Raw genomic sequence first — 24,123 nt, 5'->3', positions numbered from 1 at the left:
ATTTAATGATGCTTTGAGAAGTGGGTCCTGGGGCTCTCACTAACAGCTCTTTAAATACTGACAAGAATGTGCTATTTAAGTAATGCAAAGGCTCTAACTCTACATTAACTCAGAAACCAAAGAAACTACACCAAAGCCTTACTTTATCAGTTTTAAATTTTGCTATTCTTTTGAATATTAAATTTCTTAAAAGATAAGATTTTTTTTGAGAAACACAGCAGCTGTATTAAATTTCCTCTCACCAAGAAAGCAATCTTTATCAAGAATAAATACCCCTACAGAAATCCAAAAGACGGGACGTTTCTAGCTAAGTGAACATGCAGATCTCAACACAAGACTAAATCCTATCAGATCTCACTCGAACGAGCTCAACAATGTCCTGTGCTACCCTGAAACTTAGCTCTTCTCTTCCAAATGTTGGCTGAGCTAAGATCATCACACAATGCAGGGAAGAAGAGAAAAGTCCACCTGGTTGCATCTGTTTTCTTCCAGCCACAAGGTGCCGCTAGGGGGTCCCCGTTAATAAGCTCTCCCCATGAGGAAATCCGGCATTCACACTGCCCCTGCCGTCCCCAAGCAGCCCCGACGCCCCTCTCCCACTGGTGGCCCCCCAGCCTGTCAATGGTCTTCTAATGACCCTCCCAGTTGGTGGCACTCTCCCCCTCTTCCCTGCTTCACACACACACACACAAACACACACACACACACACACACACACACACACACACACACACACACACACACACGGAGCCAGGACAGCCTTCCCAAAGCACAAATTTGATTACATCACCCCCACTTCAAACCCTTCAGAGGCTCCCTGGTAGAGTTCTAGCCCCACCCCCGACGCTGCTCGCCCAGCCTCACCTCAGTACCCAGGTCCCCAGTGACCTCAGGCGCCCCCTGACCTGCTGCTACTTCCCACTTGCCTCCAAGCCCATTTTGACTGTTTGTCAAGGGAGACTTCCTTCCCTCGAACCTCTACACTTTGGGTTAGGTGCCCCTGCTGTGTTCCTAGAACATTCTACGCTAAGACAACTTCTGACAATGCTAAACTCTCAAGAAGCAATACATTTTGCTAACTACTGTGAGTCCACCCTCTCTCCCCTGGACACTCAGAATTGCATGTGTTATGAATAAATGAATGAAGGGGTGGGTCTCAAAGGGACGGGCAGAGCTGCTCTCGCCCACCCCGACCACTTCTTTCTGTAGAACATCAGAAGCAAAACCAGGAGTACCTCTCCTGAGGGTCACTTTCTGCTGACACCCTTCACTGCCTCTTCTGTGTCAGTTCTAGTAAAAAACCAAGCTCCTCCTAAGCCCTCCATCCCTAGGCCCACTCCAGTGTCCTCCCAAGCAGGGGCACCCTCCACCCTGGACCACACAGTGCACTCTCCCCGAGTCCCCACCCCACAAGCCTCCAGGCCTCTACCCGGGCTGCTCCTGCAACCTGAGTCACCCTCTTGATTCCTTCTCCTGGCTGACTCTTACTCTGTCCTCATAACTGAATGTAGAGCACATTTCTTCAAGGAAGCCCTCTCTGATGATGTCCTTTAGCTCTTGGCTGGGCTCCCTCTACAGCAGGACTGCTTGGCGACCAACTGGTGTTTGTCCACCTGCTCCTCTGAGACCATGACCTCTTGGAGGCCACGTGGGAAAAAGGAGTGAGACGATAAGAGGGGTGGGAAGAGCAAAAAGCAAAATCACAGCCCAAGTCCCAGATTCAAGGATTCTGTCTCAGAAGAAAAGAATAAAATGTTTAATACGTATGTCATTTGGCTATGATTTTTGTGGCTCATGGAAAGCAAGAGGTTGGTGTTCTAGTCTAAAATCCAAGTTACATGCAAAGAAATGTACATATTCATATCCAAAGGAAACCAGAGCTGCTCAACAACAGTTTGCAGTTAAAATCAAAGGAAATTTGATAAAGGCAATCTCTCTCTCTCTCTCTCTTTGTTTTTTTTTTCTTTTTTGTATCATATAGTTGTAGAAGTATTTGTATAACTAAGTGATGGCTACAGCCTATGATTCTGCACTGGAGTGTTTGGGGCAGAGGAAGCCCAGATTACATGCACTGTGTAAATGCAATCACACCAACACACTGACAGGTGCCCTACTGGCTGAGCTGAAGTTCCAAAGCAGACAACCTTATGATGCAAGACAGCTCTCATTAGAAAGTAAGGAATGCAATGTTCTGTACTCAATTACATACGTTATATGGGCCATTAAGCGATAGTGCATCTTGTCTAATGAAACCCCAAAATAAATTGTTAACGTCGATTTTCTCCATCTGACCCTTATTTGCTAACTTTGGATATCAAACCCTCACTCCATACAGAAAGCTCAGACCTACGCTGCAGCAGGTTACATCCCGTGGAAGAAAGCCTATCAAGGAAGAACTGGAGAGTTTCCCTTCAGAAGCTGCTAAGTCTGGTTTTGCACCTGTACGTCATTTGCAACCACGTCATCGTCAAAAGAGTAAGACCTTACCTCTGTGGGGCGAAAAGCACTGCGGTGCTTCTGAACCATTAAAGAACACTGAGCTTTGGGAAAGAGTCCTGAGGCACTTAAATCGTACTTTTTGTGAAAGGCTCCAATACTGACCCAATTCACCAATCCAGGTACAACAGGGAGGTACCGGAATTAGTAGAGAGAACATGCCCTTGAAGTCTGACAAGGCCCTGCTTGAATCCTGCTACAGCATTTACTAGCCGCGAAATTGACCAATTCCTTAACCCCTCTGAGAAGGCTTCCCAATCTGCAAAAGTGGGCTGCCACCGCCCACCTGGGAGGCACGGATGTGAATGCAACACGCAAGTAGTGAGGCCGACTGCTACCTGACACGAGACCTGGCTAGTTTCCCTCTGCTGCCCTTCTCCCCCTTTAAACTTGCCCTGTTCCCACTGGTAAGGGTCAAGCCCCGGACCAGAATGCCCGATTCTTCTGTGTATCCCCGGATACATGTCTTACCCTTAGGAGGCCAGAAAAAGAACTATCTCCTCCAATGTCACTATCAATGTTCTTAAGAGTCTGGGTTTTTTAAACTCTATTTTGCAGGGAGACTATTCCAGAACTGTCCAACCACCATTCTCCACTTTGGCTCCTTCTCACCTCAAATCTTCTGACTGCTGGCATTTTGTTCGTGGGAAAGAGAGTCCGCTAGGTGGAGACTCCCTAGGCTTCTGTCCCTCCCTCACAGGTGAGTGTGACTACCTTCTCAACACTCCTCACTCCGACTCAATCTTCCGAGGAGGTTCCCCTCCTGGAACATGCAGCCTCTGCATCATCCCCAGACGCGCACGCGTGGCCACAACCCTCCATTCAGATTTCTTCCTGGGTGGCCCTGCCCACCCCCAAGACCCTTAAGGATAAATGCCATTGCTCTGAAAATCCCAAATGCCACTGAGTGACACGCCAAAGCTGCATGGTCTGGGCTTTCCTCCAACACAGGCACAGCCCTGACCCGCCTCAGCCTCAGTCTGCACCTCTCGAGATGAGCTCATCCACCTGCACGGCTGTGAACACCAGCTAAGAATGACGACTCCCAACGTGTATCTCTAGTCCGGCTCCTTCACTTGAGCCCCGGGGCCATAGAACCGAGTGCCTCTTTGAAGTCCTAACTTGGATGACAAATGGAATCTTAAAAATGCCTCATGTCCACAATTTACTCTAGAGTTCGATTCCTGGCAGGTACCTCCCAGGCTCCAGATTTTAGTAACAGACCCAGAACCCACCTAGGTGTTTGAGGTCACATTCAATTTCCCCTGTTCCTCCCCCCGGCCCTGCCCTGGAATCAGTCTTGTCATTTCTATTGCTTAGCCAGTCTCAAGTCTGGTTCTGCAAGGACCACGGATGGAACCCCACAAGCTGACAGCAAGGTGCAGTGCATCACAGTCCTCCGAAGAGAGCTCCCTGGAGGGGGAGGCATCTCCTGCCTCTGGTCACCTCAGAAGGCACTGGATTCTCACAAAGGAGGCCCAGGAGAAGGGACTCAAGGTTCTCTTGTGGTCTGAACTTTGAAGGTCCCGAAGTTTGGGGGAGTTCCTAGTTAGCAGACACACCTGCCAGTGAGCAGATGAGGATGGGGGAACCCAGGCAAGGCTGTTCTCACTCCGACCCCTGGGCTCTCGGGAGCCACGGGAAAGGCCTGTGTTCAGGGCACAGCCCAGCCTTCACAGATCCCAGCCTGCATTTGCCAACCCAGAGAGCCTAGACTCCTACTTGCGATTCTTGTGATCTGTTCCCCCCCAGAATGTGATGGGCTCTTTCAGAACGTCTGGCCTGTCTCAAGCGAGACCAAGTCAGTGAAGGATGAAGTGTCCACAATTGGACCAGGGCATGAAAGGAGAAACAAAGTCTCATGGCCAGCATGACGGTGGTGGCCAAACCCTTCCCCCGGGTGAGATGAACCAGGGTGTGGGTGAGATTGCAAGGTCACTTCATAGCTGAATAGGGTGTTGGAGACTCACTACCGCAAACTAACGACACGGCCGTCAGTGGTGGACGTCAGCTGCAACAGACACGGAGTCAGTTATTTACTGCCATCATGGGTTAATAGTAAAGGCTGGTGCAGGGAGGACTGCATGGCTGCTGGAGCAAACCACAGACCCGGCTCTGAATGCCCACTGGCTGGAGCAGAGAGGAAGCTACAGTCCCCTTTAGCGGTCCCTGTGTCCACCAGATCCAAGTGAGCCAGCTACTTAGGAGAAGGCCATGTTGTTCTGATACTCAGAAAAACCAGCCTCGTAAAGGGAAAATAAGAGTGGCATGGAGTTTAGACCCGCTCCTGCCTCTCTATGAAGGCAAAGTTAAGTACATGGCACCGGGAAGGTGAATGAAAAAACAAAAAACAAAAAACCGGTGACTGCTTCTTCCAACAGCATCCCCTGCAGCTGCTCACCCCCGAGACTGCCACTTTCTCACCAGTGACCGCCGGCCAGGAAGCTCCGTCACGCACGTCACACAGCGACAGCCCTGAGCCGCGTGCCAAGCACGTTTGTCTAAAAGCCAGAATCAAGGAAGATGCTGCAGATTTTGACATTCCAAGTTTAAATACTCCTTGAAAAAAATCCCTCAGCAGCCGCCTAAATCAATTCACATCTCACTTCTTCAAAACAATCAAACAAATTTAATAAGGGCGCATTTGTCACCAAACATAAGGAGGACCAAACTGGTTCCTCAAAGCAAGGATTTTAACAGGTATCAAACACCAGTGGGTGATGTGCTAACAAAGCAAAAATTCCAAAAATCTAGAAAATAAAAAAATGACTGGGATAATATATGGATCAAGGCAACTATTAAGTTTTTGCTTTTTAAAGCTATGGGGACAGCACGGAGGACAATCTCGCTATTTCCAATGCAGGGTGTGCACAGTCCACTTTTCAGACGCAACAACATGCTCACAGGGCGGTACAAGATAGAAAGGGAAATAGAAAAAGGAAAAGAGGAACAGCGAAAATTAGAAACACATGAGAACAAAAATAACTGAGAGCAATTACAAGAATTTAGGTGAGTTTGGTGAGGACAGGGACGAGGGGACGGTGAGACCCACCCTCACCTATTGTTCCAGGGAAGGCAGGGGCCTGAAGCGAGCGGCGCTGCCGGGGGACCCCAACGTGGTCAGCGCCCCAAACCTAAACTTCACCTAGATGCGTGTAAACAACTTTTGAGCTACAAAATGTGGTCGCATTTCAAGCTGGACAATTTTACTCACTCCCACCAAGAGTAACAGGAGAGAATTAGGCTCTGTTCCTGCACCAAAGCATTGTTTAAAAAAGTAATGACTGTGTAATAGTAAAAGCAACAATGGAGTAAAAGTGACTGGAGGAGAACTTACTTGACCCGAGCTCACAGGCCGCGTTATCTCACTGACGTTCAGATGCTGGCTGAGCCCTTACGGTACCAAAACAGACAGACCCACCAGGAGGGAGGATTAATGCGCTGCTGTATTTTGATGCCGGGAGCCATGCCTTGTACACAAGGTTCTGGGTAAACAATGGTGACAGTGTCAACCACTATGGGCTAAGCACACAACCAGCTACTCCGCCAAATACCAAGGACAGACTTCAAAAGGCAAAAACAAGCTGGCATTCTCTGGTGGGTCTGCAGACTCAGAGCCAAGCAGTTGCTGAGCAAACATGTCACCAGTGCCTCCTGTGACAAAAGAAGAGGCACTGGTCCGGGGGCTGGGGCAGGGCTCTAGGCTTCCACTGCTCACTCACCATTTTGTCCAGGGGGAGATGTTGGTCCCTGCTTACGTTGCACCGATGTACCGACATTGACTGACGCCTGGGGACTCAGCAGGAGGTGACAGGTGACGGGAATGGAGCCAGCCTGGGAGTGGCACGGTGCTGGCATCTGTGTCCTCAGCTTTGCCCAGGCCAATACATCTGCCAGCTCATCTACAAGAAGCAGAAGGGGAGAAAGCAGTGTAGATCACGGGGCCCTGTGAGGACAAGTCCTGGTCATGGCCACGACATGCCTCGCCCCTTCCTTAAGATATAGAGGTATGTCCGGGGAGGAAGTGAAAATTCATCCAGAGCCCGCCAGGCACCACAAGCAGGTGGGACTCGGGTCCCCTGTGCCTGTCACTCACAGGACTGGTCTGGACTTTCTTTTTATCAATTCTCTGGCATCTTCTCCTCTAACTTACCAACAACCAGAAAGTAGAATCTGATTTTAGACTCACAGAGAATCGCAGAAAACCTCCTCCACTTCAGGCCCGGCAGCACGTGCCAGGCCCTCCGACCGTCACCTGTGGGACCGCCATGAGCCCTCTCCAGACTCAAGGCCCGAGGCCGTAGGTCGGGGGGGCACAGATTCCCACACTCTCCCCAGCAAAGGGGGACCACCTCTCGGCAAAGGCATCTCACCTTCTTCTGCCCAAGGGACATCTCGATAGATACACAGGGAAACAGAGCAGAATGTGGGGGGGTAGGCAGCCCAGAAGAGCTCGTCTGCACTTCCAAGGCAAAGTGGGTCCGTTGACCTAATCACAGGGACAAAGTGAGGACGAATCTTTCCCTGCTGTGCCCCATGCTCCGTGACATGCCTTTCCCTGCGTAAGGAGCTCATTTGGAAGCCCCTGGCAGTGTTTCTGTTGTCCTAAATTGGCATGGTGGTTGTCAGGCAGGGAGAGAGGGCCTGAGCCGTGCAGGTGCTGGACCTGGGAGGCAGGAGATACTGGCTCCACTCCCAGCTCAACCAGCACCTCATTCTGCGTGTCAGGATTCAGCATGACATCTATAAGCAAAGGAATGAGACTGTCCCAGGACATGCTGTCCAACAGGAATGAAATGACAGCCATGTAAAGAAAGTTTCCCAGTTGCCACATTTAAAAATGTAACCCCCCCAAAAAAAACCCTAGAAACTGATTTTAAGAACATATCTTACTTATTCTACAGTATGTAAAATACTATCATTTTGACATGTAATCAATAAAGAAAGAAACAACATAGTTTACATTCTTTTTACTAGACAAGTCTCAGCGTCTGATGTGCATTTGACCTACAGCACATCTCAGCTCAGAGCAGCCTCCTCCCCAGCTCTCCTAGCATCAGTGGCTTTGGCTACTCTATTGGACAGCAACTCCAGGGGTCACACCAGGGGAATTGGCTGAAAAGCGGGAGTAAGTGTCCATAATAACCCTAAAAGAATCTCTCTGAAACAAATGCGGATTCACTTTTAAACGTCTGAAAACCGGCGGGTTTCACCTCCCTCACGCCTTGGCTACAAGACAGCCCTCCTCCTTGCTGATCCCTTTCTGGATGTAGGGAAGCAACCCTTCACACAGCCAGGGTGTCCGGGCATCCAGGTAGAATTTCCTGCTCTCTGTGTCCAATCCCACAAAGTCCTCCTTCTCAAACAGGATGTAGAGAAGGAGGATCTTATCCCCAGTCTTGTCGGATGCACAGTCCAGCCACTTGGACTTGAGCATGATGAAGAGAGACTCAGTGAAGTCCTCGATCCTCTTCTCCACCACCCTGCAGTCCTCGTAAATTGAAGGCCAGGTCGGTGCGCGGCTGCTCGGCCACCTCCCCATGCAGCACAAAGACAAAGAGCCGAGAGTCATAGAGCGTGGTGCCATACAGCTCCTCTGCACGTGGAGCTTCTCTAAGGTCTTGGCCAAGAGGCAGTCGGTAATGATGACAAGGCCCACGACCTTGCGGTGGGTCTGGAAGTCGCTCCACCCATTCTCGGGCGCATAGTGGTGACTCTAGTGGATACAGAGTGCCCACTGCGAGCCGCAAGGGATGATCTGCCTCACCAAGGAGATTCGCTTATAGATGCAAAAGAAATTCTCCTCTGAGATGATCCCCACGGGTTGGACCACCACGGGGAGAGTCTGGTGGTCCTAAGCACACTGCACGTAGTCAGGGATGTTCATGTTGCAGGCCCTGACGAGAGGGAAGAGGAGACCGAGGTACATACTGTGCTGCGGGCCTCACTGGGTTGCGGTGACCTGGTGTGTACCAGTCAGAAGGCAGGGGAAGCCCAAGCAAAGCCGTGGGTACAGTTTGTCCTCAGCGTCTGCACATGGCTACCGCAGCTCGGATCACATTACGCAGCTTTTGGTCTAGGCTTCCACCCTCTGCAGAAAAGGGTCATTTCTTGTTTTCTGTTTCCAAGCACCTAGCCAGGCCCTGATGCAAAGTCAATGCTCAAAACTGCTGAATAAAGGAATGAATAAAGGAACTGCTTCCACACCCCTCAGCAGGATATAATGCAAAGAAACACAGTAGGATCAAAAGACCTGGATTTCAACTCCAATTTATTTGAACTCCTAAGCTGCAGAATACTTGATAAGAAAACTTGCTTTGGGGAGGAGAGTACAGTTCAGTGGTAGAACACATGCTTAGCATGTATGAGGTCCTGGGTTGAATCCTCAGTACCTCATTTTAAAAAAAATGAAACAAATAAATTAACCTATTTACCCCCCTCAAAAAATATTTTTTGAATTCCAAATTCAAGAAAAAATAAACACCTTGCAATTGACACAACGTTGTAAACATGAGTATACTTCAATTAAAAAAAAATCCTTGCCTTACAAGAATATATCTGGATTATGGAACTTTACAAATGTAAAATGCCTAGGTTACCACCTGCATAAAAAGAAGGAAATGTACAAATTTACTATCCCTCATTTATCAGCTATATTTCCTTTGGGGGGTTTATAACCTCTCAGAGCTAATTTTCTCAGATTAAAAAAAGAAGGAAACATTACCGGATTCTCCATAGTGCTGAAGAATCAGATAAACCTATGATAACATCTGACCCACAGAGTTTACTCAATAAATGCTTGTTGAATGAATGAATAAACAAGCAAAGTGAATGCTGCTCCCTGCCACAGAGCATCATGTTGGTACTGCCTGGAAATTCCAAGCCCACGTTTCACCCGACACTACACTAACCATGGGTGACCTGGGCAGGCCTGTGTTCTCCTCTTAACCCCAGTTTAATCATGAATAGAAATGAGGGCAATAACACAAACCTCAAAGGGTTAGAGAGTCATTACTGAATTGTATCCCAACTTTGCAAGATGGAACCTTTAAAGAAATTTGGGCAAAAAGTCCATAGGCCCTCTCCATATTATCTCTTACAACTACATGGGAATCTACATTATCTCAAAATTAAAAAGTCTAATTTATTAAAGAGGCTATTGAGGTTAAACGTGCTCACTGTCTCAAATAAGGAACACACAGTACAAATAGGTCAATGCCCAGCCCATGAGATACACTCAGTAAACATTCCCACTGAGCCCACTGGTCCCTCCAACTTCGGAGCACGATGATGTGTCCTCATGGCCAGAGGCCCCTGCACCTGAAACTAACAAAGCTAATGGTCCCCACTTTCAAGAACCCCTGCCACCACCGTAGGACTAATTTTGTACTTGTAATTTTTTTCTTTATATTAAATAGAAAAACGTAATTGCATAGCCTTCAGGCCACCAAAACCTGACTACAGAGATCATGATGGCAGCCCTTCTTCGTGAAACAATAAAATGAAAAGCCATTTCCACAAGATCTCTGTGTAAATCTACTAGGGAACTTCATCCTGGACTGAGAGGAAGAGGACTGAGGAGGAGGGGGCAATCTGCGGCACACAGACCCATGGGCCACCTGTCCCACGATGGAGTTTAGACCCAACACTCACCCTCAAGGAACTTCAGAATAGACACAAGACAGAGTGCTGTGGACAAGATTTTTTTTTTTTTTAAAGAAATCCCTTATTACCTCGCAGAATTTGTTTCTACTGAGAAACAAATTTCTTATGTGTATAATGTTTCACAAAACACTTAAATTATTATCACCCCAACTTGACGCATTAAGAAACTGAGGGAGAGAGGTTTATCACATTGTGCAAGATTAGAGAGAGGCAAAAAAAAAAAAAAAGATGAGAGAGAGGCCACGTCGGACACCGTATTTAAACCCAAGCCCCTGTTCCAGTGCTCACACTAGAAAGTGGGATATACTGCCCCTTTCCTGCCCTCTCCCTGCAATAAATCTCTGAAGACTCTTTTGTGTGCCACCTGGAATCACAATCACTTCAATTTTCCACAAAGAGCTATGTCACATTTTGGATGTGTCAAAATCTATATGTTGAATGGGAGGAGAGATTTGTATTTTCTGTTTCTCAAAGGAAACATGGCTTAAAAGAAACTGAAAAGCACTTTTCTAGTCTAAGTCTTCATTGTGCAGAGAAGGAAACGGAGGCTCAGAAGAGATGAGGAAAAGGCCTTATTAACAAATATTGCCTCAGCGCAGCACCAAGCCAGCATTGGGCACTTCTGGGGGAGGATCTGGAAGGCCCAGGAGAATGAGTCTTAGAAAACGGAAAGAGAAGAAGCATACAAGGCCCCGTCTCTACACCATCATACCATGAAGTTCCACCAAATTACCCAGTATGTGTGCAGCCAACATTAATGTGGGATAAACAGGTTATAGAAACCTGGAAGTCTCAACCATAGTGGAAATTCCAACATTTACTTTGTTTTTTTTCCCAGTTCAAGCATCAGCTCAGTGGGCACTCTGTACCAAGCACTACACGAGGCCTGGGGTTCTCCCAAATACACAACTCTTATATCACGTGAGCAAACCACACACAGGCCCACCAGAAGGAAAATGCCCACAGATAAGGTGGAATTACTGAAACTGAAAGCAGCCAACCAGCATATATTACTAGCAAAAACGGTGCTGCTAGAAATAGACTCATGGACATAGAAAGCAAACTGTGGTTAGCAGGCAGGAAAAGGGGGATTAACAGATACACGTTAATAAATATAAAATAAATGACAAGGACCTACTATATAGCACAGGGAACTATATTCAATTTCTTGTAATGAGTTGTACTAAAAACAAACTAAAAGATATATAGATACATATGCATATGTTTATAACTGAATCTCTGCTGTACATCTGAAACTAACATTCTAAATTGACTACACTTCAATAAAAAATATTTTTAAAAAATAAGTAAAAATAAAAGCAACGCCATTTAGAAAAAATAAAAGAATACTCTGATCCCCTTAGCTGTAGGTGCTGGAGAATTCTGGTTACAAACACCAAGTCCACTGGATCACTCCAGCACTGGCTGTCACTCTTTCTGACCATCAGAGAGTCACTTGGCTTCATTGAGTTTATTTTCTCTTCTGTGAAAGGCTTCAGTTTGCAACTAACGATGTATAGAATCTCATCATTCACAAACCCAACAATTAATGAGGACTTCCCATGGGCCAGGCTCTGGAAATATGAAAATATAGGGTCCGAGATATATTCATGGGTAGAAGAAATTTATGCCATAAAGACATTAATTCTTCTTGCTTTGATAGACTGATTCAATACAATACTGTTTAGATTTCCTACCAGAGTTTTTATGGGTAACAAGATAATTTATGGTCAGGAACAACCAAGAATCTTCTTTAGAACCAGCACTGGGAAGGGGTGGATAGGTCAATCATTTCCACTGGTCTTTCTGAAGTGATGAAAACGTTCTGGAATATTAATGGTTGCACCACTGTGAATATGCTAAAGCTGCTGAATTGTAGCATTTAAGTGGGTGGACTTCATGGTGTGTGAACAATATCACAATAAAGACGTTAAATGAATAAATATTTCTTGACAATTATTATTCCCTCTATACAACTAGTCTGCCCCACAATTTAAGAAGAACCAAAAAACCAAAACAAACCAAATTTTGCCAGGAGCTCTTTAGGACTGCAATGTCCCTGAGTCTCCAACGCCTCTGGTGGTGCTGTTCCTGTTAACACACCCTAGCTGGGCTGGGCTAGTTAGGGACTGTAACTATCTTTTTAAGATCGACGGTCACACGTTTCACCCTGGGAGAGGGAAAGATGGAGGATGTCGCAGCCTCATGCCTTCAGCTCATTTTTAACTGAACCAAGCCTTGCTTTCAACACTGTAATCCCTATCACTATAAAAACAGTGACATCATCAAGCACCGCCATCATAACACGTGAAAGTGTTCAAGGTACTTACCTGGGGCAGAAACACTGAGGGAGGAGACGGAAACTCCCTCAGGACTGACGCTCCCTTTTCCCGACTCCACCAGCAGAAGCTGGGGTTCACAGCCGGAGGCTCTCAGCCCGGGGAGGAGCGCCCACAACACTGAGCTGGCCCCCAGGGAGAGGGGAAGGGAGACGAGGGCAGCCCCGGGGTCGCGGGGCAGGGAAAGCCGGGGGGAACGCGGGCAGTAGCCCCGCTCGGAGGCCAGCCCCAGCCCCAGCCGCCCGCCCCCATCCGTGTCCGCAGACCCCGCCCGCCCGGGACACAGCCCGCCCAGGGGCGGGGACGGGCCGGCGGCCGAGGAGAGGCAGCCCGGGAGGAGAGGACTCGCGGGCGGGAGAGGGGAAAGGGATTACAGCCGCGGACTCAGGGGAGCCCGGCTGGGGCGAGAGGCGGCATGTGCACACCTGGCCCTGGACAGCTGTGGCCGTGGCGCCGGGGCAGGAGAAAAAGTCCTACCAGGCGAAAGAGCTGAGCAGAATTTGGGGCCGATCCCATGCTCTGAGCTGGAGCTTCCAACCCTCGTTCCAGCTGGCACCAACTGCGCATGCGCAGGAGGGCCAGCGATCCTCTCTGGGTTCTGCGAGAGAAGGTGGGGAAGCGAGGGACGGAGAAGATGGGAGGAGGAGGGGAGAAGGGGAAAAGTGGGGGGAGAGACATGGACAGGAGGAGCAGAGAGAAGGCAGGGATCTGGAGGTTGGAGGAGAGTAGCAGAGATGGAGAGAAATAGTTTTAACGATGGGGGCATCCTGAAGGAGGCAGCAGTTCTGCCTCTGCACACTTCTCTAACCCTTCAAGGCCCGCAGCTCATATTTTACCTCCCTGGTCCAGCCCTCCACCCAAGGCCTCTGCAGGACCCCTACGGGGATCACACCCGTTGCCCCAAAGTGGAGCTGGGTTTCCTTTTGCTCTGGGAACCAAGCACCCGCAGGTGTTGTTGCTCAGAACTACCTTGTAAAGTGTACCTATTCCCCTTTTACACGCTGGGACACAGGCAGGCAAGATCTCTGCTTTACCTCCACTGTCCCAGGTGTTGTACTGGCGGGGAGCGGGAGGTACAAGGTCAGATCCCAAAAGGAGCATACTGCCTGAGTTTTGGTGCATAGTCCCCATCCTTCCTGAGTAAACCACACCCCACCCTCGGGGAACCATCAAGGGCACACAGTATGTCCCTGGGTGTGGGATAGCTGCCCTCAATTCCAGTGCCCAGCTTGCTAGGAAGATAGGAATGTTACTGAGTCTAAATTCATTCTCCTTAGTGCAGGACAGGCCAGTAAGTTGGGAGACCAGGTGTTGGGGCATGGAATAGCAACTTTCTGTAGACCTAGATGGCAAACTAATGTCCTGGAAAATCATCTCCAAAGTCAGAATTCAGGCTCCTTTCCTACGAGCTTGGTTTTTGCAATCTTCTTGATATAGGAATTCTTTGTTGTTAGAATCCTTTGTTCTTGCAGCTATCTGCCTGGGTCAGATCCCTGTAAACCTCCAACAAAACAAACGTTATTTTCTATTATGTAAATTCTTATCTTTATATGAATGGAAAAGTGTTAAATATCCTTAAAGGTCAGAGCCTTCAAAATAGGCTCTTCTGTATATTTTAGGCTCTAGGCAACATTGTTTTACAAGCAAGATGAAGCCTAGGAGACAGAGCACAGGGTTAAAGTCAAAGGAACAGATCTATTATGGAGTCAGATTTGTTCTTTTCTATTACCAGGGCAGAAGACACTTGAGGATTTAAATCCCTTTAAGTTAAAAATAAGTAATACTTTAAAGGAATTTACATACATAGGTCGGAATGTGCATAGCATATCTGGAAAACACACAAAGGATTGTAAACATTGTCATCTCCAGGGAGGGCTGAAAGAAGAGAGGATGAGGGAAAACTTCTTTCACTTGTGTAATTTTGTGCTCTGTTTGAATTTATTTAACCACATGCATGTATTTCTTTTTCAGTTAAAAAATGTGTAATGGAGCAAAGGATTAGCAAGCTCAGCAATACAGCAGCCATGGAATCACTGAGTTATCAATTTTGATTTAAGCCAGGAAGCAATTATTGACTCTCTCCTATGTGCCCAGTGCTGTTTTAAGACTTCTTTTATTTTTTTTTTATAAAATAATAAAGTGCTATTCCTCACCCCTGCCCATGGCTGGTGGAAAACCAACTGAGTTTTTATTGAGTTGTTTTCCAAGAAGTAGAGATCAGTTATAAACAGAACACATCTTCAGGGCAAAAAAGGCGGAGTGGTTTACCAGCAGGCCAGATAGCTTTGAAGGTTTTTCAACAGAGGCACACAGAGGCTGAGAGAGAAAGCCTCCAGGACCCTACGAAAAGCTGCCCAAACTGCCTTCTCCATGGCACTACTGAAATAGGAAAGAAAAAATCTGACTCCATATTAGATCTGTTCCTTTGACTTTAACCCTGTGCCCTGTTTCCTAGGCTTAGTCTTGTTGGTTCTGCACCTTTTGTAAAACAATGTTGCCTAGAGCCTGAAATATACAGGAGAACCTATTCTCAAGGCTCTGACTTTGAAGGATATTAACACTTTCTATTCACATAAAGATAACAAGTTACAGAATAGAAAACAACATTTGTTTGTTGGAGGTTTACACGGATGTGACCCAGGTGAAGAGCTGCAAGAACAAAGGATTCTAACAACAAAGAATTCATACACCAAGTTTGCAACAACCAAGCATTCCCACTTCCCATTTTTAATATAAGAAGAGCCTGAAATCTGACTTGGGGTGATGGTTCCCCAGGACATTATTCTACCATTTCTCAGCTGGCTTTCCAAATTAAAGTCGCTATTTCTTGCCCCAAAACCTGGTCTCCTGATTTATTGGCCTGTAATGCACGAGCAGAACAAGCCTGGACTCGGAAACACAGACATTGAAAGTACCCATTTGGTATATTAAATGACCTGTTTCTTCTCATCTTCCTGACGTTTTATTCTCTTGAACACTCCTGCTATGTTTATGAAAAACCTGTCATGTGGACACATTTCCACCTCTAGCCACTACCCTTCCAGGTAAGAACTGATGCCAAGAAGGCAATGGAAGTTGCTAGAAGGTATTACCTGGACAAAATAGAGCAGAAGTGTGTTCTGGCTGATGTTCAGGAGCAGGCTGGAACACCTGACAAGATGTTATAAGTACGGAGAGACAGCTGGGCACCAAAGGAGAAGCTTCTAAACTTCCATGAGGGACTTGTTGGATAGGAAGGAAAAGTCCCAGACTATAGCTAGGATCCCACCACGAGCTTCCTGGGCGAGTCTGGGCAAGTAATTTAAAATCTCTAGGCCCATGCTGTCCAACATGGGAGCCACCAGCAGCATGCAGTAGTATGAAGTTATTCTGTAGCCAGACAGAATTATAAAAAGACATTTTATTGCAAAGGCCCAGCAGGTATAATATTTAAAAACGTTATTGGTTATCTTGACCTAACGAGTTATTTTTGTATGTGTAGGTTTCTGTGGTTTGTAAGGCCGGTGACTAATGATTCCGTTACAGTGAAGTATTTTGAAATTATAAGTTACTAGACACAGTATCCTCATATCACAGTTGAAAAAACTGATCCACATAAGCAAGATGATCTGACTTATTAGTTATGAGCAGGGGCTCTTGGGCCAGCCTGCCTGAGTATAAATTCTCACTCTGCCTCCAGGGGGTTCTGTGTGAATCTTGTACAAATTATTGTTGTTTTTGTTGTCGTTGTTATTATTTGTGCCTCTTTTTCCTTACCTTTTAAGTAGCGAGGAATATGTAGACTCTATCTCCTACTGTGTTGGCAGGATTAAATGAGTAAACGTCTGTGCTGCCCACTTCCCTGGGTTTCAGCATTCTCCAGGCAATCAGTGCCAAACTCAGAGGCATTCTCCACTGTCTTCGTCAGTCTGGGATGCTGTAACAAATTACCGCGTGTCGGGTGGCTTAAACAACCAGCATATTCCTTATGGTTTGGAGGCTGAGACTTTCAAGGTCAATGTATCCTTGAGAGGATTGCCAGCTCGAAGATGGCTGTCTTCCCAATATCTTCATATCCCAGAGAGCAGAGAGAAGCAAGCACTCTGGGGGCTTGTATAAGAACACTAATCCCATTCATGAGGGCTCTACTCTCATGACCTCATTTTATCCTACAAATCACCTCCCAAAGGCCCCACCTCGCAATACCATCACCCTGGGAGATGGGGTTTCGACATACGGATTTTGAGGGGATGCAAACATTCAGTACACACATCGGCTAAGTCTCCCCAACATGCAGTCATCAAACCTGTAGCTAATATCAAAGTAATATTTATATCTCTCTGCCCATTTCCATTCCTACATCCACTATCACTGAAGCCCTGTTACATTTTATTCCTTATTTTTCTTGTAGAGATTTAATTGATTCCTCTAACTCCAATGCTCCCCTCGCTCCAGTCTGCTTAACAGCCCTGCCAGGTAAGTCTTCCTTAAAACACCTTCCCATTTCACCTGGTTGTTTTTTAGGTGTAAATGTCAGAATCCTCTCCACACCCCATCCTATACCTTTAATCCGTTACAATACGGCTCACTATGTTATTTTCCTCTTACCAATGTAAGAAATTTCCATAAGCTTAAGAGCTTAAACCAGCACGGATTTATCAGCTTATGGCTGTGGAGGTCAGAGATCCAACACAGTCCTCACTGTGCTAAATTCAAGGTAGCAGCAGGTTTCCTTCCTTCTAGAGGGTCTAGAAGAGAATGTTTCCTTGTTGTTGTTTTTTTTTTTTTCCAGTTTCCAGAGGTAACCCACCTTCCTTAGCTTGTGCCCCACGACTTCCTCCATTTTCATGGTCAGCAGCCTTTCTGAACATTGCTCTATGGCTACACCTCCCTCTGAATTTAAACTCAGCTGGGAAATGTCCTCCATTTTAAGGACCCCTGTGAATACATTCGGCCCACCTGGACAATCCAGGCTACTCACCCTATTGTCTCATCTCAGGATCCCCTTGTCCCATCCAATTCAGGCATTTTGGATGTGGCTGAGACACTCACCTGTGTAACATTTCCTCTCATGAGCATTTTATGGTTCAAGGCACTTATGAATGACTTTTTCTTTTTCTTCCTTAGCCTTTCTGCATTCAGTATGTCTGGTGGATTTTATGAATCCTTTTTATTTGTTCCCCTGCACTAATCTTTAATAATATATCATGGGTTTAAAACGCTAACTGATAGACAATTTAGAAGACAGAAATCCTCTAAGATTTTTGTCCTAAAATATCTGTCATGCATTTTGCCATGTACAGTAACATGTCACAGGTGGCTACCCTGTGGCCGGGGAGGGACATGATTCTGCCATCACACTCCCCTCATTTTCACCAATGTGCTGATCACCTAACCAAGGCTCTATGCTCCCCGCTTCACTCACTTCCTCCTCCTTTCCATTGACTACCCTGTTCCCATCACTTCCTTCATTCAACACATCAGGATTTCATGACCACATTCTTCTCTAAATGGAAAGGGTATCTTGAATCTAATGTCTGACAACTCTTCTTACTGTATATGCACACACTGACCTGCACAGAACCCCGTCCAGCTCTTTATTTTCCCAGAATCTCCCAGAGGAATCAGTTCCATGATGATGGTAATGATGATGATGATATTGACAATGATGACAGGGACCTCTCAAGGATTCTGATAAAGAGGGAATCAATAAAGGGAGGGAATCATTGCAAAATTGCCCAGGAGACAGGCTTAAAAGTAAATAACTTCTATAGTGTTTAATGAAATTGCCTAATATTTAACTATTTTTAAAAATTTATATCGCTGAATTTAAAATTTTAACGGGAATTCTCATTCACCAGTAACCAAGATTCAACTCTAGGACCAAAGTCTAAAGATTTTGATCTTCTAACAAATTGTCCACTAGCCTTTTAAACACGTGACCCTTTTAAAAAGCTTAGTGCTGGGCTGAAAATAAGCAGGATTCATATAATCTCACCAGACACAGTGAATGTGGAAAGACTAAGGAAGAAAAACAAAAAGCCCTTCATAACGTCTTGAACTTCACGTTGCTCACAGGAGAAAATGTTTGCCAAGTTGAGTGTCACATCAACATGACGCCTGAGTGGGATGGGGAAGCTGATCTTCCTCATCAGACATTTATCCTGATTTGTTAGATGCCAACACAGTTTCCTCATTTGATTTGCTTCTAACAAGTATGGAAGAATTTACGTTCTACCAAAAGCAGTCTAAACATTTTCCCCTGCTGTCAGGTCTCTGGACTGAATGTCTCCACAAGAAGGACATGAATATGCTTCATAGGGAATTCTTCCTGAGAAGCAACAGGATTTTCGAGGGCAGAACTGCAGGCCCCCCATGGAGGGCTGGAGGAGGGCTACAGGGGGCACTGGATAAACAGCAGGAGTGGGTTCAGATACTACCACTCAGGTCGCCAAAGACAGCATTGCTATCTCTGAGGATATGACATTCTCCCAAAAGTTCCATGAGTGAAGGTACCTGTGAACACTAAGCAGGTTGTTAAGAAACAGCAGCACATAATTTGCGTCACAACTCAATTACAGTATGTTTTGATATTTGGAAAATAATTAGCCCATTGTCCTTTGAAACTGCAGCAGTAGCAATAGAAAAAAAAAGGCTGAGCCGTCTTGTAGACAACAATCAATAAACAATTCTAAATCTGCAGGATTCCTTGACGATATGCAAGCAATGAGCTAGATGTATCTTGCAGATACTTCTTACTGCAGGGCGCTCTCCTGCAAAGCATAGAACTAGTTTTCTCAGCAGACAGAGGGAACCAAGTCAAGATTCCAAATCTTGAGAGATTTACTATATGGCAGGAAAGATCACACAATTACATCCAGCTAAATATGAATAAATGTAATCAAATATTATCAAATGTGATTGGAGCACAGATGAAACAGAAATTCCTTTCACCTGGATCTAGAGAGACTTCTTCAGAAAATGTGGCTTTGGAGATGGCCAAAGATATGGGTTGAATTTTGGCAGAACAGGATGTAAGGAATTTTAAAACTGATTCTAAAATTCATATAAAAATACAAAGGATCCCAAATATCCAAAACAATTTTGAACAAGTAAAACAAAGTTGGAAGACTTGCACTATCTGATTTTCAGCTTTTTTTTTTTTAAACTACAGTAATCAGAAAGTATGGTGTTGGTGTAAAACAGGAAAATAGAATAATGGAGCAGAATAGAATGTTCAGAACTAAACCAACACTTATATTGACAATTGATTCTCAAAAAGGATGTAGTGGAGAAAGGATCTTTTCAACAAGTGGTGCTGGAAGAATTAGAGAGTGATATGCAAAAAAAAAAAAAAATGAACTTTGATCCACACCTCAGAAAATATACAAAAATTATCTCACAATGGATCATAGATCTTAATAGGAAATCTAAAACTACAAAACAGCTAGGAGAAAAAGCATAGGCTTAAGCTTTATGACCTTGGGTTTGGCAAATATTTCTTTGCTATGACACCAAAAGTATAATCTATTTTAAAAAGAAACTGATAGAGTGAACTTTATCAAAATGAAGACTCTTCAAAGCTGTTCTAAACCCTGCTAAGCAAATGAAAAGACAAGCTATAGACAGAAGCTATTTGCAGATCATATATCTGATAAAGGTCTCTCTTTGTATCTGATCCAGAATAAAGAGGTCTCAAAACTCAATAATAATGCAAACACCTGAATGAATAAATGAGGCCAGAAAACACACTTCAGTAAAGATATCCAGATGGATAATAAGCATATGAAAAGATGCTGATTAAAGATGCCATTAGTCATTAGAGAAATGCTTTTAAAAACCACAGTGAGATACTAGTACACATACATACAAGAATGAATACGATTAGAAAGACCGACCTTACAAATTGCTGGTAAGGAATTAGAGCAAGCAGAGCTGATACACACCACAAGGAATTTACAATAGTACAACCATTTTGGAACAGTCTTTAACAGTTTCTTTAAAAAAGGTAAATACCTATCTACCATATAACCCAGATATTCCTCATCTGGTGCTTTAGAAAAGAAAAGAATATGTCCATATAAAGACTTGTAACCAAATATTCACTGCAATTTTATTTATAATAGCTCAAGTTGTAAATAACCCATGCATCCATCAAGAAGTAAATGGAGAAACAAATGATGGTCTATCCAAACACTGCTCACAACAAACTATTCAGTAAAAACTCAGCACAAAACAATACTCTGCTATAAGAAAAATAAGCTATTAATACAGCAACACAGATGACTCTCAAAATAATTACACTGAATGAAACAAGTCAGACAACATAGAGTAGATACTGCATTAATCCATTCATACAACGATGTTGAAAATGCAGACCAATATGTTGTGATGGAAAGGAGATCAATGGTTTCCAGGGGAAGAGATGGGGAGGGAGGGAGGGACAACAAATGGCAGGAGAGAAGCTTTGTGGGTGATGGGTATGTTCACTCTCTTGAATGTGGTCATGGTTTCTTGGGGATATACTTATGTCAAAACGTATTAGCTGTACACTTTATACGTGTGAAAATTACTTTGCCAAGTATACCTCAAAGCTGTTTTAAGAAAAAAGGCACTTCAGTCCTGATCCACCTCAGCGCCTGATTGGAGCGACATGATCAGTCCCTCACCCTGTTTGCCTAACAGGAAGGTAGAAAACCTCTCACGGAAAATAACATATGGATTTTTCATTTGCAATGTCTGCCATGTAATAAAGAATTTCAAGACATGCAACATGTCAAGACTATATAACGGATAATATGAGAATAAGAAACATTAGACAAAGGATGCAAACCCCCAGGTGATGTAGGCATCAGAGTTACCAATAAAGGCTATAAAATACTTTTAATATATTCAAGAAAATAAGGAAATTATGGGAGAATAGACAACAGGGTAAAGACTTTCACCAGAGAAATATACTGGAATGTATTTTTAAGAGAAATCAAACAGATACTCTAGAACTGAAGCTTTCAGCTCTGGAAACAGGTAAACAGAGCTAATTAGGATCCCTTTTAAGTAAAACTTTCAGTAATGCCGGGTAAATTACAACAACAAATGTAACACAGAGCTAACTATGGAAAGAGAAGTTCCCAGGTGACAATACAAAGAGGACACTTAAAGCCCAGAGTGGTAATCTTGTGAGCTGATGCCACCACACCCTGCAGGGAAGTGGTTTTAATCTGCACTTAAATAGAGATACAATGTCCATTTAGGAAAAAGGGTCCATACCAGATGTAGAAGACACTTCCTTTATATCTATATAGTCAGAGACAGAGATGTAAAGTGGCAGCAGAGGTCACAGTGACACAGGGCCCTGGGCCAAAGATTGTGAACACCTCTGAAAGCTGGGAAAGGTAGGAGGACGAATCCCTCCCTAGAGCCTCGGTGTGGAACGTAGCCTTGGCCACACGTTGGTTTTAGCCCACTGACAATGACTTTGCACTTCTGCACAATAGAAGAGTGAGACAATGAATGTGTATTGCTTTAAGCCACTGAGTCTGTGGTCCTTTGTTACAACAGCAAAAGGAAAGAAACTCAGGAACCAACATGAACATGAACCCCAAGCTGCCTGCTGTGCTGGCAGGAAGTTCTTTGTCTCTGATCCTGAGGGAGTCTCCTGTCTTCTGGCAGCATCCACAAACTACCTCATGCTAACTTGACAGCTTGCAGAGGGTTAAATCTTAACCCTGCACAGTTCTTGATATTTAGTTAATAAAAATGATGGTGTCATCATGGGTATTTTTCCATCTTTTAAATACCCTTCAGTCTTCTAATAAAGCTACCTCTAATTGAGAGACAGTGTAAATAGTTTTCAATCTTCATAATAAATAACTGTGGTTTTATTTGGTTATTTAAATTATGAATAATAATATTCACATTAGTAAAAGTTATTAAAATCAACATTGTTTAATGAAAATATCATTTCTTTTTGCATGAACATGTATTAACTACAATAAATGTTCCATGCTTTGTTCTACGATTTACTGTTAGAGCCTTAAAGAATAATATTTTCCTCAAAAGATATTATGGCAAAGGGATTTCTTTTGGTGGAACAGTTCCTACATCAAATCTGGTGCATGGCTCAGGCCACTGGGAACCTAGAGTTGATAGAAATTAGGAGGCATTATAAACACAAAATGATTTTTAATGAATTAAACAACTGGATGTGTGAAAACAAAGAATCCGAGAATATTCTAGTGAAATAAATGTATTTTTCAGCTTAAGCAAGACACTGGGTGAATAAATCTAAAATGAAAAAACCACCCAGAGATCAGCAGTGAGTCATGCATGCAGTGTGACTGATCAAAACCAAGTTGTTTCCAAACCAGTGTGCAGGCTTGATGCCTTCATGAATCAAGTCTGTGTGGCACCAGGTCACCTCGAATACATGTTGATGAGGTATTTATAAGCCCTTCACCATCCCAGCACAAAGCCCACACATGAGCCACAAGACCATCACCTACACATCTGCAAAACACACAGAATGGTGAATAGCACTTTTCTTGTTCAGTAGCCGGTGGCAGGGCACTGTGAGCAGACAGAGATACAGGGACACAGAGACACAGAGGCACTTCCCCTCACTCAGCTGATAACCTTCCGTGCATTCCTGGGGACAGGATTGTCATAAAATGCACCATGGATTGATCCTCCTCCTAGGAAAGGAACGGTAGGTCTGTCCTCAGGTTGGAGCAAGGGTGGCCGGAGGATCTCAGAAGAGCTGTTTCAGCACAACCAATAGAATTTTCGGCCACCGTGACCACGAGAGACAGGTCTCCTGCCATCCCGGTAGGCACTTGGGCTCCTGACAAAAGCTGGGCTCAGTAAAGGCTTGAGTAGAAGGCACAGACCTGAGGGTTGCCCCAGCAAGAGACAGGAGGTAGGGCCTGGTTTATACTGCTCTGGGTGTATCCCAGCCTCATCCGAATACGAAATCAGAAATTTGCAAAACAGCAGAGCTGGGATGGATCATCTACTCCAGACTCCTCACCTTACAGTTTAAAGGGTGGCAGCCCTGGGAGGCAAAGCAACGTGCTAAAGGCAGAACTTGGAAGAGGCAGCGCGAGATAAAATGCACCGTGCCAACCCCTGTTCAAGGATGCTGACACTGAGTGTGGGGCCAAGGTTTCCAACGAGGAGAATGAGACAGTGTAAATACTTTGTTCCCCCCAAAACCCCAAATATTTTTTAATGGCACAAAACTCACCTTAACTAGCTCTCTTCTGAGGGGGCTCTCTTCTGCTTCTTCGTCTTTCTGTCTGTCTCCATTTCTCTCTCTCAGACAAAAACACATACAATTTTGTGAAAAGGGAATTCCTGCCATACAAAGACAAAATTCATATCTTCAAAAATACACCTGACAATGCACGTTTCTCAATTCAAGTCTTTGTGTGGGGTCTGGGCAACTGGCTTTTTTCTAGAACATTCGGTGGTTCGAAAATCAGATCATCTTCCCCAAAGGAAGAGTTCTGGTCCGTGTTGATGAAGTTGGGGATGTCACATTTCATGAGCAAGTTCGGCTCCTCCTCTGGCCACCTGCTGCATCTGATGGCTTCCTGGAGCCGAACATCACTGTCAAGGGCTATGGTTGGGATACGAGCTTTGGCCT

General features: G+C 45.0%; 1 long non-coding RNA gene across 1 annotated transcript in view; it reads right to left on the bottom strand.

The window, feature by feature from the left end:
• The window catches only part of LOC141576794 (uncharacterized), an 80,085-nt gene extending 67,400 nt beyond the window's left edge, over positions 1-12,685 (bottom strand). Inside the window, exon 1 of the long non-coding RNA XR_012505218.1 lies at positions 12,492-12,685. This is a non-coding gene — a long non-coding RNA (uncharacterized LOC141576794). The remainder of the gene's footprint in view (positions 1-12,491) is intronic.
• Positions 12,686-24,123: the final 11,438 nt, after the last annotated feature.

Source organism: Camelus bactrianus, unplaced genomic scaffold (assembly GCF_048773025.1).
Source record: "Camelus bactrianus isolate YW-2024 breed Bactrian camel unplaced genomic scaffold, ASM4877302v1 HiC_scaffold_34, whole genome shotgun sequence".
Taxonomy (NCBI): domain Eukaryota; kingdom Metazoa; phylum Chordata; class Mammalia; order Artiodactyla; family Camelidae; genus Camelus; species Camelus bactrianus.
Note: the sequence above shows the minus strand (reverse complement) of the source record. Positions and strands in the feature narration are given on the sequence as shown.